This window comes from Chiloscyllium punctatum, chromosome 40, assembly GCF_047496795.1.
Source record: "Chiloscyllium punctatum isolate Juve2018m chromosome 40, sChiPun1.3, whole genome shotgun sequence".
NCBI classification, from domain to species: domain Eukaryota; kingdom Metazoa; phylum Chordata; class Chondrichthyes; order Orectolobiformes; family Hemiscylliidae; genus Chiloscyllium; species Chiloscyllium punctatum.
In genome coordinates, this window is record NC_092778.1 from 22,729,102 (window position 1) to 22,751,984 (window position 22,883).

The 22,883-nt window shown below is 42.1% G+C and overlaps 1 protein-coding gene and 1 long non-coding RNA gene across 2 annotated transcripts in view; one reads left to right on the forward strand and one right to left on the reverse strand.

The window, feature by feature from the left end:
* prr35 (proline rich 35) overlaps positions 1 to 11,309 on the reverse strand; it is a 65,080-nt gene extending 53,771 nt beyond the window's left edge. Inside the window, exon 1 of the mRNA XM_072559472.1 lies at positions 11,127 to 11,309. The gene's annotated coding sequence lies outside the window, so the exon portion shown is untranslated. The remainder of the gene's footprint in view (positions 1 to 11,126) is intronic.
* LOC140464430 (uncharacterized) overlaps positions 1 to 21,154 on the forward strand; it is a 154,572-nt gene extending 133,418 nt beyond the window's left edge. The window contains exons 2-3 of the long non-coding RNA XR_011954925.1: positions 17,567 to 17,650; positions 18,772 to 21,154. This is a non-coding gene — a long non-coding RNA (uncharacterized lncRNA). The remainder of the gene's footprint in view (positions 1 to 17,566; positions 17,651 to 18,771) is intronic.
* Positions 21,155 to 22,883: the final 1,729 nt, after the last annotated feature.

Consider the following 22,883-nt stretch of genomic DNA (forward strand, 5'->3'; position numbering starts at 1 on the left):
GAATTTTATTAACATAACTAACATGAGTATAGTATTAATGTAGTTTAGAGTGTGTTGGTCAGCATAGACATGGTGGACCAAAGGGCCTGTTTCTATGCTGTATGACTCAATGTCTGTAACAATATTAACTACTTTCATGGCTACAAAACCATAATGATACATTGTTGTTTATTGTTCAAATGCAACAAGATCTGGACAGTATCCAGACTTGGGTTGACAAGTGATAATTAACACTTGTGCCTCACAAAATCCAAGTAATGACCATCTCCAATAGGAGACAGTCTAGACTCAGTGCTATTTCGCCATTCGGAAAGCAAATTTCCAACCTAGGTGACCTCTTTTTTTGTTAGTTTGTCTATCCAATTGTAACAGCAGTAACTGCAATCCCAATTCCACATTCACCAACTGTCCTTCCCCTCAACTTCCCTCTGTTGTTGTCTGATCTGCCACAATACGAAATTAAAAGTCACCTCAAAATACTCATCGCTAACCAAACTGATAACTAATTACTACATACTGAGCACACAGGTCAGCTTATTGCCCTGAGCGCCTGTGTTCTGTGCTTCTTAGCTTGTCCTAGTCATGGAGTCTGAGAGGTCTACAGCACAGAAAAAGTCCCTTCGGCCCTTGAATGTGCCAGTCAAAAACAACCCCCAATTATTTTAATCTCATTTTCCAGCATTTGGCCCATAGCCTTGTATGCCTTGGCACTGCAAGTCCACATCTAAATAGTTCTTCAGTGTTATGAGGGTTTCTGCCTCTCCCATCCTTACAGGCAGCGAATTCCAGATTCCCACCACCCTCTGGATGAAAAATCTTTTCCTCACGTCTCTTCTAAACCTTCTATCCCTTACCTTAAAGCTACATTCCCTGGTCATTGGTCCCTCCACCAAGGGGAAATGTTCCTTCCTGTCTACCCTGTCCATGTCCCTCATGATGTTATACATCTCAATCACTCCCCCGCTCAATCTCCTCTGCTCTGAGGAAAATGACCCCAGTCTGTCCAACGAGTGTCCCTGTACTGTGTAACCGTGTGACTGTGGCCTGGGGCCAAAGGTTTTGGAGGAGAAAGCAGGATTAGGCTATTGAGTTGGACGATCAGCCATGATGGTGCTGAATGGCGGAGCAGTCTCAAAGGGCTGAATGGCCTCCTCTTGCTCCTATCTTCTATGTTTCTATGTGGCGGGTGGGAGAGACTGCAGATGGCTCTTTAAGGCTGATTTCAAGCAACTTGTTGTGTCAGACTGCATCACCTCAGCATGGCAGCAGCAGTTTGAAAGAGCTGGCATCTGACTGCTGTAGTTCTGGGGTGGGTTGGGGGGGGGGTTGGGACAGTGGGCAGTGATGGTTGGGTAAGTACCTGTCTTCATAAGAAGAGAGAATGGGTCCTTGCCCTGGGGAGTTGCCAGTCTCCTGTGGCAGTACCTTGGTGATTTCAGTGACCTGTTGGAGGACCGGACTGAAACGTGACCTTGGTCTTGAGCTACCCTTGGCAGAACGCAAACGTTGGGCTCCGGTTTCCAATGTCGCACAAGCAGCAGTGGCATCAGCCATGCAACACTCCAGGATAATTACATGCACAAGTGTGTGAATGGATTTGGTCTTGACACAATAGTGGAAAACAAGCACCAGGAATGTTGGATAAACTCAGCAGATTTAGCAGTATCTAGGAAGACAGAAACAGACTACTCCGACCCTTGGTAGCCCACAAACCATGTACGACACTACGACAGCTACTAATAAGTATTAAGGATCCCATATCCACAATTGACAGGATCAACATTCTTTACAAAATACAACATAAAGACTGCCAAAAGCACTATATACGGCAAACAGGAAGTAAATTAGCCACGAGGTGCACAAGCACCAACTAGCCACCAAGAGACATGACCAGTTATCACTTGTGCCCATACACACGGGCAATGAAGGACACCAATTTAACTGGGACAATGTAATCATCTTAGGTCAAGCCAAACAGAGACATACACAGAAATTCCTGGAAGACTGGCACTCAACCCAGAACTCCAATAACAAACATGTGGAGTTGGACCCCACATACTGACCATTAAGAAGCAGAACCAACAACAGAACTAAAAATGACACTACTCACTCCAGCAGGCCCAGAACCTTGAACAGCAAGTGGGACAGAACACCAATGCTTCATCAGAGGCACACTAATGATGTTACCGAGTATGGTGATGAAACATTGGTGAACAAACCTACCAGCTCAGCAAGTAAGTCAGTAACTGTATTCACAGCCTGAACTACACATCTTCTCAAATACACTGAAGAGAGAAACTCTTTACGGTATGTCCAATATGTCTCTTCTTCCAGGGTTCTGAAGAAGAATCATATCAGTCTCAAAATATTAACTCTGTCTCTCTCTCTCTCTCTCTCTCTCCCCCCCCCCCTCCCCCCAGATATTGTCAGACCTGCTGAGTTTCTCCACTGCTCTCTGTGCTCATCTCAGATTTCCAGCAGCCACAGTATTTTTTTTCCTTTATTCCTCACTGGAAAGGATAGGCTCCAGACTCTGTACACTGTGAATGGAATAACAAAAAAGCATGCGGACCAGAAATCAAGAGCAGCTAGTACCAATTAAAAAAGGTCTAGCCTGGAGCTTAAAGGGAATATAAGAACTCCAGATACTGGAAATCTGGAAAGGTCTGGCAACATCTGTGGAGAAAAATCAGAGATGACATTTCGTGGATGGCATGGTGGCTCAGTGGCAAACACTGCTGCCTCACAGCACCAGGAACCTGGGTTCGATTCTTGCCTCAGATGAATGTCTGTGTGGAGTTTGCACATTCTCCCCATGTCTGCGCAGGTTTCCTCCCACAGTCCAAAGGTGTGCCGGTTAGGTGAATTGGCCATACTAAATTGCTCACATTGTTAGGTGCATTAGTCAGGGGTAAGTATAGGGTAGGGGAATGGGTCAGGGTGGGTTACTCTTCAGAGGGTCGGTGTGGACTTTGTTGAGCCAAATGGCCTGTTTCTATATTGTAGGGAATCTAATCAACACAGTCCTGTACCAGGTTGATGCTCCTTGACTTTGACTGTAGGCAGCTTTCCCAATGCACCAAATGTTTGGTGATACAAATCCCTCAGCATTCTCCAACAGCCCCATCGAAGAGATCCACAGAACACACACATATCGCCTCAGCCTCTGGCAAACTGGAACCTGCACTATCCTTGCCCCTTCAATGGTTTCAGCCCTGCTATCACTGGCTTCAGGACAATTTAAATCCTGCTGCTCCTAAATTGTGTGCTATGTTGCCCTGCAAGGAGTGTTAAGTAGTATGGGGGTGAGGCAGTCAGTAAACGAATAGCTGGCTTGGTGATGAGATGTGGATGAGAAAGATGCACCAACAGAAAGTGTGTGAGGCTGCGACGGAAATTATGAATAGCAGGCATGGGGTTGACTGTTGCAACGATAGGGATGTGATGAACTTGTGAGCCTTCGAGGCCTGTGGTGCATTTGGTGAAATCTTAACATTGACAGATGCATTTAGTGACCTTGACTACTCATGCGCTGTCAGCACCATGGCCAGGTCCTTGGGCCGAGATCTGCACAACCACTTGAAGATACAGGGGTCCACCAAGATCACCAGCACCGTATACGAATACCCTGGGAACTGTATTCAATGCTGCTCACATCAGCTTGATTTCCTGAATGACTTCCCTCAGCCATAATCCATCTTCCTTTTAAAGGCCCTGAGTTCTCAAGAGGGGTCACTGAAGCCGAAATGTTATCTCTAATTTTTCTCCACAAATTGCTGCCAGACTTTTCCAGCAATTTCTGTTTCTGATTTCCAGTATCTGCAGTTCTTATATTCCCTTTAAAGGTCCAAGCTAGACCTTGGACCTTCGAGTGATAAGGGCATCGCTACCTAGACCAACATTTATTGCCCATCCCTAATTAATCAGAGGGCAGTTAAGACTCAACCACCACTGTGGGTTTGGAGTCACGTGTAGGCCATGCCAGGTAAGGTTGGCAGTGTCCTTCCCTAAGGGACATTAGTGAACCAGATAGTTTTTCTCCAACAATTGGTAATGTATGCAGCGTCATCATTAGGCTCTTGATTCCAGATTTTTATTGAACTCAAATTTCTCCATCTGCCATTGGCAGGATTTGAATCTGGGTACCCAGAACATTACCTCGGTCTCTGGATTAATAATCTAGCGGCAATATCACTTTGCCATTGTCTGTGCTTATCACAGGAGAGACAATGAATGATGTTATCAGCATTAACTTAACGCTGGAGTGTTTACACTGAGTCGACAGCAGAATGTTAACTTGCTGTCTGCCTAGCAATTGGTAGGCATGGGCTAATTGTCCCTTGAAATCACTGTAACGTTTCCATGGGGAGACTTATCAAATTCAGCCCTCCTTGTGGTCCTAACTTCACACTTGATGGGTCTAGCATGCACTTGTCCTGGATTCCCTCACCCAAGGAAATTGTGTCTCCATATCAACAATTTCAAAATCCCTTATCATTTCCAAGACTTCTTTATGCTTTTGAAACTCACGGGATTACAAACCAGGCTCCTGCAACTTTACCATTTAGCCCCCTATAACTTCTGTGTTATACCCTCACCAAAGCCGATATATCCTTCTTTAAAGGGTGCTGAGCGGGAAATTAAATGCATCGATCAAGACTCCATTTTGAAGTATAAGTTTTGGCTACCTAGCTATTTCCTGATTTGGAGATGCCGGTTGTTGGACTGGGATGTACAAAGTTAAAAATCACACAACATCAGGTTATAGTCCAACAGGTTTAATTAGAAGCACTAGCTTTTGGAGCACTGCTCCTTCATCCACAACTACCTCATGAAGGAAAGCTAGTACTTCCAATTAAACCTATTGGACTATAACCTGGTGTTGTGTGATCTTTAACTATTTCCTGGTTGGAATATATCCCACTAAACCGGGCAGGGAACAATTATAATAGTCAGTATCTTACATTCTGATCATCTTTGGTTAACAGAATAATATATTTGGATCTTTCATTTTTTTTTAAGTTGCTATTTTGATGCATCCCTGAGCTTTTCTAAACCTAACAATGGCAACTGGTGATATTAGCTGGCAAATATTCAAAGCGTTATGAATGTGCATCCTTTCCCTGCCAGAGAAAGCTTTTTTCCTTTTAACAATTCCCTTTAAATTGTGATGATATGATGTCACAGATTTGCTTTAAACCTAACATCACAAACAGCCATCGCTATTCTTTAGATCAAAAATGAACCACTTAGGGTCGTGTATGTTATAAAATGACAACAGTTTTTCATTTCAGGAATTATCACAGCACCTTTCTCAGAGGATTGCTACTGATATGTCCTTGACCTGATAATGGTTGTGCCAAGAATTGATATACTTTGGATCAAAGGCAATCTAGTCAGCTTCACAGGTCAACATTTCTCATGTTTGAGGATACATTATCTTCTCTGATAATCTCATTTTATTCCTCATCAAATTATAGTTTATTACTCCTTCACCTGTAAGTCACTCTCCAGATTTGAGGTTTGAATAACAATTAATGTCGATAAGGCTGCTCACTGATCAAGGTTACATAGCTTCATCTGAAAGGGAGAATCTTGCACTCCTGAGAAGGGCATGGTAAGGTCAGTGATACATCAAAATCACCAAAAGGGTACAATCCTCAGCTTTAAATGCACTGGTGGATTTTATTATGGACCAAATAATCATTAAATTCCTGCACATATTTATCCTATAAAACAATCATGAATATTCACTATGAATGAGGGTGAAGCACAGGGAGGTAGAATTTTGGACTTGACCTCTCAGTTTTTGACCTTCTTCTCGGAGGTGGCAGATATAAAACACATGGTCATCGTAAGCCGGTAGTGTGCTGAACACCAATCGGTAAAGGAGAAACTTCAGAGAGCAAATGGGTGCTTTACCCTTTGGAAATGTAAATAAAGGGAATGGTGTTTGTTTGAGGAGCCAACACCCATTGCATTTAGGGAAACCAGACCTCCAAGTGTCCAAGTGATGGATTTTAAAGTAATTACAACAAGCAAGGTACGGTTTTAAAATATACTTAACCAAAAATGGAGACAAGTGAGCCAGAATTATTACTTCCAATCCAAAGAATAGAGACGATTCTTGGTCAATGCTTTGTCAGCTAATGCTGTTGCTCCTCTCTGGGCACCATCTGCAGCATTGTTCATCTCTTTCTTATCTGTTGGGTAACTCCCATTCCTATTTGATCCAATTACAGTCATCCCCACTCCCAGTCATCTCCATTCCCAGTTGCCCCAATCTTAATAATACCTTATATTTGCATCATAGAATCCCTACAGTGTGGAAACAGGCCCTTTAGCCCAACAAGTCAACACTGATCCTCTGAAGAGTAAGCCACCCAAACCCTTTCCCCATTACTCTACATTTACCCATGACTAAGGTGCCTAATCTGCAAATCCCTGAACACTATGGACAATTTAGCATGGCCAACCCTAACCTGCACATCTTTGGATTGTGGTAGGAAATCGGAATACCTGGAGGAAACCATGCAGACACGGGAAGAATGTGCAAAGTCCACACAGACAGTTGCCTCAGGGTGGAATTGAACCCGAGTCCCTGGTACTGTGAGGCAGCAGTGCTAACCACTGAGCCGCTGTGCCACCCCAATTCCCAGTCATCTCTATTCCCAGTTGCTCCATTCCCGGTCATATCTCATTTTTAAGGTCCAACCCAATTCCCAGTCAACCTCATTCTCAGTGGATTCTATTTCTAGACAACCCCATTTATAGTCACCCACATTTCAAGGCATCCCATTCTCAGTTTTCCCCATTCCCAGTCATCCTCCTTCCCATTTGTCCATATTCTCAATCATCCTCATCAACTTCATTTACAGTCACCCACATTGCAGGGCACCCTTTTCCTAGTTGATCCCATTCTCAACCACCCTGATTCCCAGTTGCCCCCATTCCCAATCCCCCACATTCCCAGTCATCTCCATTCCCAGTTGGCTCAATTCCTGGTTGACCTGCTCCCTTGTTTAACTGCTGGTAGTATGGAATCCTCCCCTTCTGTGGCAATGAGTCCTTCACCAGTAAAGAACATCAACTAAGGTCTACACTTGACCTGCTCCACATGCAGTTTACGGGTCAGTGTATAATCACATAGAAGATATGCTACTGAAGACGGAGCCATTATACAAATGCATAATCCCATGAGCAATTCCTGTTTAAACCATTGTTTCCAAAAATCAAGTCAGTATCCTCTCAAGAGACAGAGAATAACATTGCGCCATTTTCATAATGATTTCCTGTGACAATAGTGAATTGATGCACTTCTGAAAATTTGTTTTGCACTTTGAGTCTTTATTTCCAGTCGCCAGTACATTTCACGAAGACCGCTCCCTTTGTTTAAGTGAGTACAAGTGCAGTTGTGTTAATGAAAGTTAACATGGATCCGCTTGTTACTGCGTTCTTAAATATGAGGTGCTAAATAAAAGGCAGGTGACAAGAGTTCAGCAATGAAGCATATGTTTTAATTTAAATGTCAATTGTTTTCTAGGTGTAAAATAAAAATAAAAGTTGTACTCAGCATAAAATCAGAAAACTCCCCCAGGGACCAATCAAGATATTGCACTCAGAGCCATACTCTGTATTGAGCCTGCTTAATTTCATTGTTTCCAAAGGTACCCAGTTATACCTAACATCAAACATAGGAAGGTAAAGGCCCTTAACCTGTCGCTAACTTCGTTTTGATTCTGTTTGGATTTCTCTTGCATAAGCAGACATTTCCAAAGCCCGGTATTTTGCAGTTACTGAGTGCAGGATCATCCTGGCCCAGATGTGTCAAGGACAGCAAGTGATGGATCAGGAGCCGGGAGGTGTTAGAATTACAGAACTCTTACAGTGTGGATGCAGGCCATTCAACCCATATAGTCCATACTGACCCTCTCAAAGCATCCCACCCAGAACCAACCCTCTAGCCTGTACCTGTGTTTCCTGAGACTAATCCACCTAATCTGCACATCTTTGGACTGTGGGAGGAAACCGGAACATCCGAGGAAACTAATGCGGAGCCAGGTGAATGTGCAAACTCCATGCAGACAGACAGTCATCCAAGGCTGGAATCAAACCTGGTCCCCGACATTGTGAGGCAGCAGTGCTAACCACTGAGCCACCGTGCTGCCATGTTTATTGGGAAAGAAAGGCTTCCAGGAATTAACTTCCCTTCCAGTAGGAAAACAGCACTGCCCAAGTCAACACCAGCTCCCTGCTGGGCAATCCAATTCACTGGGAGCTCCAAAACCATACAGTCATGGTTTTGGAGGCCAACATTGACTGGATGTTATGCCTGCATTCTGTTGTTGGGAGGGCAGATGCTGTGAAATGCCAGGAGAGTGCTACCAGTCCTAGTGGCTAGCTATCCATTGTCCTCTTTCACCACTGTCTTCATCAGAGCTTTTGGTAAGGCAGTAAGGCCTGGCAGGACAGACAGTGCCAGTCCATGCTGAGACACTGCTGCCAGGGCTATCACTGCTTAACGGCACTCACTATGGCCATCTGAATGTCTTCAAAAAAACGTTTGGCAGCTCCCTAACTCCCAACTTGTAGCTACTGGAATGTCCCTCCATGGAAGCACTAGGATAAGAAAATAAGCCCAGAAAACTAGGTAATAGTGAGCTATCAAATGAATTACTCCGAATGATTTCAAATAGCTATTAGATATGAATGTTGTTGAGTTATTTGCTAAATGGGTTTGTATTTGGAATGAGGGTGAAAATCCATTCTTGGAGACATTAAGGGCATTGGCAAGGATAGCTGGACTGTTGTTCTGCTGTGGATCTGAGGAGCGGATCAGGTGAAGTGTTACTAATGAACAGGAGCTGTGCTAGTGGTTGATGCTGTTCATCAGAGCCCTGCTCTGGTTCACTTTCTGCTACCATCACAAGGGCCACTTTGAGGACCCGTGCAGCAAGGCACCAGAAATCTGATGACGTACTTAAGGCTGTATTACTAAGCTCTTCTTGAAACTGCAAGCAGCGCACGGGGCTACACAAACACACGGGTCTGCTTGCTGACATTCCTGGTTTTCGGATGAGTCTCTGCGTAGACCAGCTCCAGCTCCCTGACCCAACTTCAATGGGGACATTCCTTACATTAGTAAGTTAGATATTGTTACTAAGACTGTCGGGAGATGTGAGGATATTGGCCTTCAGTTTGCCAGATCTGAAGATGCCTTTGCCCCACCCAAATCCTCCTCATATCATCAGACTGGCTGGAGCTTAATGCCACCTCTGAGGTTAACCTTCTCAGAACCCTTAACTGATAGAACAGATACTCCCAGATGTTAACCAACAGCTTCTGTTCACAAATTAGTGATAAAGTGCACATAAGCTAGACCAGCCTATAAGGAGCACTGCTGCCTGTTAATGCCACAAGTTGCTGTTATAATTCTGGAGTGTGATAACTCTAGCTTATTGTTTTAAGTGTTCAAAATAATGCGGGGGGTGTCATGCACTTTCTGCCCTTAGGTGAGTTGCTTTTCAATTTTGATGATGTGGAAGTGCTGGTGTTGGACTGGGGTGCACAAAGTTAAAAAAAAAATCACACAACACCAGGTTATAGTCCAACAGGTTTATTTGGAGTCACTAGCTTGAAGCGGGGGGGGGAGGGGGGGGGGGGCTGCTGAAGGCTCCTTCATCAGGTGGTGAAGACCACCAGATGAAGAAGCAGGGCTTTGAATGCTAGTGATTCCAAATAAACCTGTTGGACTTTAACATGGTGTTGTGTGATTTTAAACTTTAAAATGTTGAAGCCATTGCTTCTCACAGTTTGTGAACACCACTGTATCAAGTGAGTGAAGATTTCCAAAGGAACACCACACAATTATAGAATATCATTTCAAGTTAAATCATCCAATGGTGACCATTTGGGTATACAGCAATTCCACTAAACCATTGTAATCTCATGCTTGAGACAGGATGGGGTAATTTTGAATTGAACAGCAATGTGATATCGATTCAGCTGTCTGTTGTACGTCACTCTGGATTTTAGTTTTGACAGCAGCTGAATGGGGAGATCTATAACAGTTTACTGCATCAATGTTGCTCATTTTAGAATAACATCCAGAATTTAAATTCACCCTATCGAGTCTGCCTTTACATCTACAGAATAATAACCGATCTTATAGTGTTCTGACTATAGATTCAAAACTCATTGAGAAATACAACAGCAAGAGAGCTTGAGGTGACCTTTTGTACTTGTGAAATCCACTCCCTGCTCCCATTGTCTCGACCATTGAAAGATTCATTCATCTTCTACATAGAAGTAAAGATACTTAAAGGCCGAATGTTAATCCGTTTTGTTTTTTCAACTGGTGTTGGTTCCTGTCCCCTCCCCCACCACATTTCACTCCATTGGACCAGATCAAACTTTTTAGCAATTCTATTCATAGATGTTCATATGTTGTCCAGAGATTACACTCCTACGACTGTAACTGTCTGTAACACCCTAATACAGAAAAGAACATTGATAAACAGGATGTATTTGATGTGCAGGTATTGCTGTTCGGAAGCTGAAGTTTACAGTTCCCAATAATGTTCACACAGCGACAGTTCTGTGACAGAACTACTGAGAGTTGAACGTGCTCTGAGTTGAACACTTTATTTCTTCTGTGTGGACCCTTTTATTGATCACTATTTAATATATATCTTGATTCCACAATAAGAAAGAAATTGTTTGGACTGGGATGCTGTGAGAGTCTAATTGTGGCTTGTTATTTCATCTGACTATGGTCATTTCGAACTCTTCCACATTGTCTATCTGGAAGGCTACCAAACAGAGGAGATTCATAGTTTTACATCTTCAAATCAATTTAAGGCTATATATTTTCCTGAAACACAATGTGACTAATTTTCATGTTATTCCAGTACTAATACTGTGTAGAACAGTAACACAGTCTAACTTAGCTCTTGATCTAACCCATCTGTTCATTTTTAAACAGTGCAGGTGTGTCAACCTCTTGGAAACGCTTTGGATATTGAAATGCTACTCGTCGTTAACACACTACAGGTTATCACACACAAATTAGCTCTTTTTTTTAAAGAAAAAAGATTAAATCACAGGAAAACAAACAAGCGACTCACCTCAGAAATGCTGTTTTCTCTTTCTCTCTCTCTCCCTTGCTCCGCAATTTATGTTCTATCGTGCGATGTGCTCAGTGGATTTTCACTTCGATCTCCCCATCCGAAAATGAAAACAATTAAATTTGGTGTAAGGTATTTATTGTCTGGGAGTTGGGCCCCGGGGCTGCTGTGATCGAGCTGAGCTTCCCCTTTTCCCTAAATGGTATAGTCATGTGCTTTGTGCCTGGAAGCTATTTCTCTTTCAGCCACAAAACCTTTACAAATACAGCATTCACTCGTTTGATGTAGTTATTAGCACACGGCATGGTCACACTTTCCTCATTTTGTTTGGAAAGCCAACGTCAAACTTGTATGGGAATGCGAACTTCTTTCGTTTTCACAATGTAACGGAGCTAAAGACAGTGGACTCTCTCTCAATTGGCAGAAAATGCATAGTCCTCAGGAAACAAAACGAATGCAGGCTGATTTGGGGGGCACCGTTCCACCTCACCTTCTATTTGAGTCTTTTTGTTTATTTTGGGAGGAAGTACTGAAATGAGGGAGAGTTATCACACCCGGTAGAAAATCAGGTCTTGAAAACAGGATTGCTCAGTTAAATTCAGCGTGTGCACAGTCCATCACAGATTCGGTTGTTTTGTACATTAAAGTTTTCAATGCGTGAGCCATCAAACAAAAGCAAGATTTATTTATTTATACAGCCTTACCAACACACATCACAGGCTTTGGGAATGCAAGATATTCTTGCAGAATATCGGAAAAAATGGTGCTAGGTTTTATTGAACATTTGGAAAATGTATGATGGAATATTCTTTTGACAAGTACAGGATAGCACATAGTTTATTTTATACAGACTAATGTGGAGGCAGCAGACATTTATTTATATATCAGACAAGATTCACTTGAACAACAAGTCCTGAGTAACTCAAAAGGATGCAATCTTATTGGTGTGGTTATTGGTGTGCTGTTTTATAGAATTCCTATGTTGAATAAGCTGTGTTCAAACTGGTTTAAAAAATGTATCGGGATTGTAATTTGAGGTGTTTTATTCATGTGGTTACAAGGTCATCATTAGGAATCTCTGCTTTTTATTCATTATGAAAAGACAGCTGAGCAAAAAGGTTTTTCTCACTATTATTGGTGACTTATCGCATTGACTCAATGAAGTACAATTTGAAAATTAATGTTATCATTGCTCGCATGCTGAAAGGTTTGAGCTGATTACAATTATAAATTCCTTATGCATTATCAATATTTTTGTCTATTTAACCGTCACTGAAAGACTCACCGATAACTTGTAGGTTTCCAGCAAGCTTGTCACGTTTAGGTAAACCTGAATACCAGGGAAGAAGGTTGAGCCTCCAACTTTAAGTTCAGTGCAGTGAGATGTGAGTGCAGTTGTGCTTAAGGTCCACAGGCGTTGTATCTAGCCTGGCCTTGTAAGCATTGAGTGTTTCCACTCTAGGGCCTGCAGGCAGCTCAGGGTGCTCAGCCTTTCCTCAGTCCACTGCAAGGCTTCTTGAGGGCTCATCACAAAATGTCAGGGTCCATGTGGTCTTCATGAAGGCTTTCAGATACAATCAGACCCCTTGTCATGTACATGACTATAAATCAGCCTGACAGCCTCCTCCACCATTCCAACCATCTGTACCAAATTTGTCAGCAGGCGAAACTGTGAGAGAATTACAAGGGAAAAGTAAGATGGAAAATACGTTATTTATTTAAGTTCATCGTGCTTTCATTGCAACGAATGACCCGAATGTGCAATTTACGTTTTCACCAATAAAGTTTGTTTTTTTAATATTCAAATTAAATTCACATCTGCCTGCCTTGAACAGAATTAAAAGGACCCTTAAGCATTAAACGCAGGGAAATCAAATGTTCCTTGTCAGTCGCACCAGCTGTCATTTAACAAGGTATCTGGGCTTTACTCTTTCGAAAACCGAACCAAAGAAAGTCATACAGGCAAAAGAGTATGATGTAAGTGCTAACAATTCTGCATCTAATTCTCCTTCTTTCCAAATAATGCATTACACTTTGCAAATAGTATAGGCTGGTTTAAAAGGGTTCACAAGCTCCAGGTACAGTTCAGAGCATACACTCACAATGAACATGTCCTTCATTAGCTTGATATTTAAAAACTGCTGCTCTTTGTTAGCTCATTAAAAGCTGAGCAAAAGCAGATGATTGCATGTGTACAGCAGAAGAGGCACTGATATCATTTTTAGTGATGGGTCTACTGCTGTCTTTGATTTACCAAGTATTGTTCATGGATGAGGGAAAGGCTCTTCTTTGGAAGGTTGCGAGGATTGGCACTGGCTAAATCATCCCATTCCAAACCCCACTTCCAATTCCTCCCCTTGGTGTCCCCATCTGACCATTACCCCCCCCCCCCCCCCCCATATCATGTAACAGGGAAAGGTGGACAAGTGAGCACACAAACACATGGAGATATTGCAAAATGTATCAGGTTAGAAGGTATGGGGTGAAATATAACGTTGGAAGGTAATTTAAATTGGGCAACCTGTTTAAAAAGCACATGGGGCAGAATATGCACCTGCTAATCTGCTCTGAGATATCCCCTCCTTTCCTTTCCTGCTCCTTTTGTTTTTTTTTCCCAAGTTACATAGCGTCACCACAATGCTGGTGGACTCATATTGGCCATCCTTTTTGGATTTGCAGGGTGGATTTACAATCAGATTCTCTGTTATTCACCCTTCATCTTTATCTGGTTTAGTTTTTTGACACCCAGTGACTGGTTCCCCTGCTTTGTGGTGCACTCCAAGCTCAATTTGATTTTAGCTCCACCCATGTCACATTGTGTAAAAAGCATGGCCTCTTCGGAATCATTACTGACGAGATCAGTAAACATTTAAAACATGCTGACCACTCAGATCATCTGCTCCCTAGACAGTCAGGGAATGGGGGTACTCTGAAAGGTGTGTTTATTAGGATTGAGTAAGTTAGGATTGTTTTCATTAGAAAAAAAGGAGATTGAGGGGGGAACCTGATTTAGGTCTACAAAATCATGAAGGGTATAGGCAAGGTAGATAGAGATAAGCTTTTACCCAGAGTGAGGGATTCAATGAAGAGTGGTCACGCTTCAAGGTGAGAGGTGAAAAGTTTAAGGGGGATACACGTGGCAAGTACTTTACAACAGAGGGTGGTGGGTGTCTGGAACACCTCGCCAGCAGAGGTAGTAGAGACAGGGCTAGTAGATTCATTCAAGGTGCATCTGGACAGATGCATGAGTAGCTGGGGAGCAGAGAGATACAGATGTTTAGGAATTAGATCAGCTCAGGCTTGGAGGGCCGATTAGATTAAATTAACTACAGTATGGAAACAGGCCATTTGGCCCAGCAAGTCCATACTGATCCTCGGAAGAATAACCCATTCCCCTACTCTAAATTTACCCCTGACTAATGCATCTAACAGTATGGGCAATTCACCTAACCTACACATCATTGGATTGTGGGAGGAAACCAGAGCACCCGGAGGAAACCCACGCCGACACAGGGAGAATGTGTAAACTCCACACAGACGCCCAAGGCTGGGATTGAATCTGGGTCCCTGGCACTGTGAGGCAGCAGTGCTATCCACTGTGCCACCCAGTTTAGATGAGTTTATTAGTTTAGATTAGTTTATTAGTTTAGATTAGTTTATTAGTTTAGATTAGTTTATTAGTTTAGATTTCCACTGAGGTATGACTTGGTGTTTGCAAATGTTCCTGATTCTGAGTGGAAGTTGTTCCCTCTCACTTATTTGATTATTTAGCCAGGTAATGTTAGAAAAATTAAATCCTACTCAAACTCCAGGAGAACTTAAAACTGACTGCACCCCCCCACCCCCCACCAATAGTAACTGTGATATTAACACAGTGTTCACTTTCAAGAATAATCACTCACACTGACTACCTCCTCATTCTCAATGACATCCTCCCCAAACCAGACACCAAATTTGACATCCTCCGCCTCCTTCAGCAAAGATCACTCCTTCCTACCAGGTAGACAGATGCCTCCCCATCATAGACACTTGGCTGAAATCCCCAACCCCACCATCGTACCCTATCTGGTAACCCACTGTCATCTGTTCTCCCTCACCTACCAGGCACCCTATCCCGTCACCCACCTGCCATTCTATTCCCTTACACAGTTGCCACCCTGATGCCTGATCCACTTACCTTCCACTCTACTCTCTGTCCCACTTGCCTTACCCACTTACCTTATCTTTATAATTGTCAAAAGTGGTTTCTGTGACCTTTAAACAGTTTACCAGCTGAAATGCTGTGAAAAAAAATTATGGTGTGTCTGCTCTCATTTAAGTGGTGGATTGCGCATTGCAGCATCCACACTAATCAGCACCCCTTCTTATACATTATGAATTGTGCTCATAGGGCAAGACCAAAATCTTTGACATACTGTCTTTTCGCAGCAATTCTGTACTACCAGATGATCGCAGTTTAAGTTGTTTAGTTTCTGGGACAGACTAATTGATTGGTGCTGCATTAACAACAGTCACATAGTTCATAAGACATTTATGCTGTTACTTACCAAGCTTAACTTATTGAAGTGAGTTTAACGGTTAGTTTATGTGTAAATCTAGAGTGTTTTGTGAACTGGCAGGATGGGTAGGATGAGATGCCACTTGTATGAGCAAACAATGGAGCAGAGCAAATTGAGCAGCAAGTTCTTGATATTCACAACAGACTTAAAGCCCTGAACTCATTCTTACAATAATAATTGTGCATGCTTATTGACACGGGATTTATTTTCAAGCACAATTTGGTTAATTATCTTTTATTTTCACTGGAAATATTTCGTTAAATTATATTTGCTTAAATGAGTTTGATGTGGTCTTCCTTATTTAGCTGTAAATCATCAATACGTAGATTTTGTGAAGTCCCAAATTTAAATAATTCAAGATTTATATTTGAGCCAAATGCATTCATTCGCATTGCAGGAAGCAATCCCTCCCCTCTCCACCACCTGCCCTCCCAAATTTTGGAGAAAGATTTGACCTTTGAGAAGTCACCAGGCACAGAACTCTTTCTGAAATCTCCATGCAATATAACTATAGATCTCAACATGAGGTTGATAATTGTGGAGTCCAGTTGCAGCAGTATGGATTTTATTGAACAAAAATTAAACACTAAGTTCATTGAAGTGTAGAGAAGAACGTGGAGAAACTCCCACATAATCCTTTTCATTGGCCGTTCAGTAAACAGCCCCCGTCCTGTTCCATTTTGATTACGTTAGAGGCTATTCTGAATTATTCATCTACCAGCCAGTCTAAGTACTGTGTTCAGCAATTCAGGTATTCCAGACTGTCTTATTGATGTAAATAAAAACACAGCAGGACTTTTCCTCTCCATGGTACCTTGGTGTAAAACAATTTTCCAGTCAGAAAAAGGATAGTAATGTTTAAATAATGTTTAATCTGGATTCAATGCTGCGGTCAATTTTTCCCTCCTAACTGTGCTGTGGAGTCAAATCTTTTCTCTGACTTCTTAGCTCACTGAATCCTGGAATGGAGGGGAGGGGTGGATGGAGTGGAGTTGGGGATGTCATGCAGTCATAGAGATGTACAGCATGGAATCAGACCCTTCGGTCCAACTCATCCATGCTGACCAGATATCCTAAATTAATCCAGTCCCATTTGCCAACACTTGGCCCATATCCCTTTAAACCCATCCTATTCGTATACCCATCCAGATGCCTTTTAAATGTTGTAATTGTGCCAGCCTCCATCACTTCCTCTGACTCCTCATTCTATATATGCACTACCCTCTGTATGAAAAAATTGCCCCTTAGGTCCATTTTAAATCTTTCCCCTCTCACCTTAAACCTATGTCCTCTAGATCTGGTTTCCCCCATTCCAGGGAAAAGACTTTGTCTATTTACCCTATCCGTGCCCCTCATGATTTTATAAACCTCTTTAAGGTCACCCTCTGACACTCCAGGGAATATAGCCCCAATCTACTCAGCCTTTCCCTATAGCTCAAACCCTCCAATCCTGGCAACATCCTTGTAAATCTTTTCTGAACCCTTTCAAGTTTCACAACATCTTTCCGATAGCAGAGAGACCAACATTGAATGTCTTATCATGTTCACTTTAAATGAGTTACTGCTACTGTTTATGTAAAAATGATGCTACCTCCAGTGTTCTTGGGGCGCAAATAGGAGTCACAATGGTGCCTCTGGAAATAGTTACACGTTGTTTCTGTTAATTTTCTAAAGATTTTTGAATAATTAATATAGAACTGAGGTGCCTAGACAAGACTGCTGTTTTATTTTTATGGAGTCTATCCTCTTTGAATACAATTAGAATTGGATTTCTGTACTTAGGTAACGTTGTACCTAAGATGGCACCATATGTAGTGACTTGTAAACTTTTCACTGTACTCCTGTGAGAGCATGTGGTAATAAAACTAATTCTTATTCTAGAATTTCACCAAGGCTCCTCCCAAACTGGTGACTTCCACCATCTAAAAGGACAAGGGCAGCAGGTACATGGGAACACCACCACATGTAAGTTGTCCTCCCAACCATTCACCGGCCTGACTTGGAAACATAAATCCTGGAGCTAGTTACTGTGTGTAGCAAAGTCATAAATATATTTCGACAACATTCCTCCCTCATGTTCATATAAATTGTATATTGTTATAATAACAAGCTTCAAGGTTATAACACTTCAAGAACATTGTCTAGTCCAATAACATAAAGAACCACCTAAAGTTGCTGAAATTCAATCACATCCAGTGTGCAGATTTGATGTGGAGGTGCCAGTGTTGGACTGAGATGGACACAGTTAAAAATTACACATGAACCAGGTTATCGTCCAACAGGTTTATTTGGAAGAGCAAGCATTTGGAGTGCTGCTCCTACTTTGGAAACAGAACCAGTCTGACTCAAGATTGGGATATAGACAGACTCTAACCTCACACATTTAATGCATTAGCTGAGCTGAGATGTCACCTTTTTTAAAATAAATCCTTAAATTATTTTGGGACTGTGACTTGATTTACATATTAATCACTCAAAACCTGCAACCCCATTCTAAGTGATTTGTTCAATACTTTGCATCAATTATATGACACTTTGATCTTTTACTATAAATTCTGTGTCCTATGATCCTGCCCGACTAGGTACCTGATGAAGGAGCAGCGCTCCGAAAGCTTGTAGTTCCAAATAAACCTGTTGGACTATAACATGGTGTTATGTGATTTTTAATACGGTAAAGATTGGATGTGTTGACTTGTCACAGCAGCAGATCATAACAACAAACGCAGAAGGATATTCTGCAAGTGGATTAGTTGAACACAAGATGCTTAAATCTACGATTTTAATCCATTCTAGTTTGTCCATTCAGTACAACTCCAAATTTTGATCCTGTGTTGAATAGTTTCCAGAATTTTTAACCAAATGATTCCATTCCTAGAGTTTGTTCCACATCTTAGTCAGCTTTTACTTAAAGAAGGACCAGTTGGCCTTAACCCCAACAGTTAACCTCCATGTTGTCTCATTCTGTAAAACACTCTGCACTGACCGATTCCCATTGCCCCCCCCCACACAGAGACATTTTGAACTGTTGCATTTATGTTTTAAACTTTAAACTTGTGCTTTAATTGTCTTCTGGGTGTTAAATTCAGATCAGTAAGACTGCTGGAGGGGAGTTTACTGAACCTGAGGCTGCTTATAGCGATGGAGGATAAAGGATGAACTAAGGCAGCTACGTGGCCTATGGTTGTAATGCCTCTTTGTTCGCAACATCCAGAGGAAAGAAACTATAAAGGAATGAACTGTAGTACTTGGAAATGAACATACTGACTGTACTGTGACTCCTTTTGAGAGTTGTACCAGTGTGCCTCTTCAGTTTTATTGGTTATTCCATCCCAGTTGACTAGGATATGACGGTAAGGGAAACTTTACAAGGAGGAAGCAGGAGGTAAGATCACCACAGAACATGCTGAAGGGTTTATGGAGACTATTTCTCACAGTACACACTCACAACAAGGGCTTGTGATGGTACAGCTTCAACAGGAAAGTGGTCACTAAACTCATCTCCTTCAACCTGACCTGGAGCCATGCAACGGAGCAAGAGTGTCAATTGCCATCAATTTTTCACCACTCCTGGGAGGCACTGAAGCATTGACAACATTTCCCAGAATACCCTTCAGCACAGCAACCAACACGTCAAGGAGCTCTGCCATTTAACAAGATCAAGGCTTACCTGATTGTAACTTCCGCATTCCTGACCACCCCAAATAACCTTTCACACCCTCACTTACCAAGATCTGATCCACCCCTGCTGTAAAACTGTTCAAAGACATTGCCTCCATTGCCTTTTGAAGAACATTTTTGAAGAACCATGTGATTCTCTGAGAAACAAAAACTTCGCCTCATCCCTGTCTAAGTTAAATAACAGTAAATTTTAAATGGTGGCCCTTACATCTAGACTTTCCAATGAGAGGAAACATCTTTCACATCCAACTTGTCAAGCCCTCTCAGGAGCTTATATGTTTCAATCAAGTCATCTCTTATACTTCTAAACTCCAGTGGATACAAGCCTGTCAAATCTTTCCTCGTGACACAATGCACCTATTGTAGATAGTGTTGGATTTACTCAATGGTGCTCCCATGACGTTGGTCACCACTCCCATAGTGGGCAGAATAGGCTCCAAGCTATCCATGTTGGAGCTGAACTCTTCCATTGTCCCTGAGGGTGACAGAATGTTGTGCAGCACAGCTACAAATGTATCCTGCATCTCAATGTGCATGCCCATCAGCGTTGTCTTGTCCGCTTCCTCAGTGATATCTCCACCCGAGTTCCTATAGCAGGACACATGTACAAACTTGAGCAGTAATGAACAGGTGCACATGTGATGAAAGGTGCATGATTTTTCTGTATTTTAATGTACAGGTTGTTCTGTTATAATGCATGTTTTGTTAATGTGAATTACTATAATGCAATTGCTGAACTGGGGACACTGTTTCTAAAGCACACACTTTTAGAATGTGTCTTGGCTGTAACATGATCACATCGCCAATATTTTAAGCACTGTTTCTAAAGCGTGATCTTCCTATAATATGGGGTTGCACAAGAATGCAACCATTGCATTATAGAGAACTACCTGTACATTATTTTACAGTTTTGAATTTTGAACTGGTGGTATGCATGCTTCTGTGTATCTGAAGTGGTTTAATGATTAACTTTTCAGTATCTCTGTAGCCATATGGTTTCTTTTTGAAACACAGTATTACAGGATGACATCCTGAGAATAACGTGTTTTTGTTTTCATTGGAAGAGTTTAAAAATGAAAAAATTAATCAACGTAGAGTATTAGCTAGAAGATTCTTGAATAATAAACTCGCCAACTTTAAGGGCATTTAAATGGTCATTGGATAAACAAATGGATGAAAATGGAATAGTGTAGGATAGATAGGCTTCAGTTTGGTTTCACAGGTCGGCGTAACATCAAGGGCCGAAGGGCCTATAGTGCACTATAATGTTCTATGCTCTAGTTTTTATTTGGGCTAGCACTAACACCAATGGCCCGGAATGCCATTTTAGTTTCAGTTTGGATAGTTTTTACAGAACATTTGGCTGAAATTGGATGTGTGCAACAGTAGCTCTTCAGAAAGGGAGATAGTTTAGAACTGTTAAGAAAGGGGTTACAATACAGTAAGGAATTTAGAAATTCTAGACCAGAAGAGCTTGGCTAAAACCCAGTAAGGATTATGTGAAGTTGAACAGGTGTAAGCTCAGTTATTTCATGGATTAAGGAAGAACCTTTAAGGTTCTAACAACCAAGAATTGAAGACACACCTAAGTCAAATCCTATGTTGTACAGAGAAGGGAATTCTCTCTGGTATTTGAGTAATGTACTGGGATGTTGTTAGGATTAATGTGGTTGAGTTTTTACCATGTGATTTGAAATCTTTGAACAAATGTTATTTGTAAATAAGTTAGTACATTTTATTTTATTATAATTTCTTTGAGTAATAAACTTATATTTTATTGTTAATACTGAATCTGCAACATTACGAGTTTGTATTTTTAATGATAGAACATCTCATTAAAACCAAATTATAAACAAAATATGATCTATCAAGCTCAACTTCAGTCTGGGATCTGACTTCTTAAAGTTTGTTCATGGGATGTGGTCATTGCTGGCAAGACCAACATTTATTGCCCAGAACACAGTTAAGTTAACCACATTGCTTTGGGACCCAAGTGATGTATAGGCCAGACAAGGATGGAAGTTTCCTTCCCTAAAGGACATTAGTGAACCAGATAGGTTTTTCCTGACAATCAACAATGGATTCATGGTCATCAGTAGAGACTTAATTCCAGATATTTATTGGATTCAAATTCCACCATCTGCTGTGGTGGGATTCAAACCAGGTCCCCATAACATTACCTGGGTATCTGGATTGGCAGTCCAATGACAATACCACCTCCCCTATAGCTGTTCATGAATAACATCAACTGGAATCATAATATACACACAATCCTTTCTTTATAGCCATTCAAATGCCCGATATCCAATCATCTATATATCTGGAGTTAATATCCCATATTAGGGTATCTGAGGTGACAAATTCAGGGGACAGTCCCAGAGCTGGTATTAAACAATGAGTATTCTCCACTCTCACGATCACTCTTTGAGATTCTATGCAGCACCATCCTCAACCCAAGTCCTGGGGCTGGATGTAGTGAGCATTCTGGGAAAGTTGGGGAACTATAATCCTTGAGGCCTTGGAAACAGCTTTGGAAGCAAGGGTTCAAATCTCATCAGGGTTCAAACCTCAGCAGATAATTCAATTGAAAAAGTTGTCATGTAAAAGCTGAGGGCACTGACAATGATCATCAACCGTGACTAATTCATTACCGAAATCCATTGACCTGCAGAATATTGCATACGTGGGGCTAGGTGAGACTGTGGAGTTGATCCCTCGTCATCGATCTCAGTACATGGTAGAACAGACTTGAAGGGCCTCCTCTTGCTTCTTGTTCACACTGTGGCTGAGAATGTCCGAGTAGGCCTCGGTGATTCTTTACCATTAGCATGGGGCTCTCTGTGCCTCCCTGCCTCCTGGGTTTGCTGTAACTGAGCAGGTGCGCCATCTTGGATACCTGGAAGCAGGAAATAACAGAATGAGGTTGGTTTGAGAGAGAGGAACAGGATGAAAAACATGAGGCCCCGTGGCCACACCGTCTGCAAATTCTCTTTTGTTCTGGACATCAAGGTGAAGGGTGAAGATGATAATAGCAAGCAGCTCAAGGCAACAATATGCCATCATTTTGGATGGTCCCAGTGTTGCTGGGTTTCTTTGCAGATTTCACCACACTATGGAGTTGTATTGCCTCCATCAGATGGAATAGGTGCTGGGCATCTCTCTGCATGTCTCTGTAGTTATGGAGCACATTGCCCTGGAGACGGCAGAGTGTGTGCAACTTTGCTTGAGTTATAAGGATGCCACAGCAGAATAGCTAGGATCATGTGGAGGGAGGGCAGCGAGAGGTGGGCGAGAGGCTGGCATCATTAGATGGCGGGTGAAGGGTGAAGAAGTGTAACTGAATGTCTGGTGTGAATCCTGAATGCCAGTGAGTGCTGCTGGCTGGGGGGGGGGGGGGGGGGGGGGGGAGCGGGGAAAACACAGTGATTGAGACTGGGAGTGGGGAAGGTGGATAGAGCATCAGTGGCTGGTGGAATGGTGAGCAGGAGCTGTCACGTGGAGCTGACCTTCGCTGTCCACG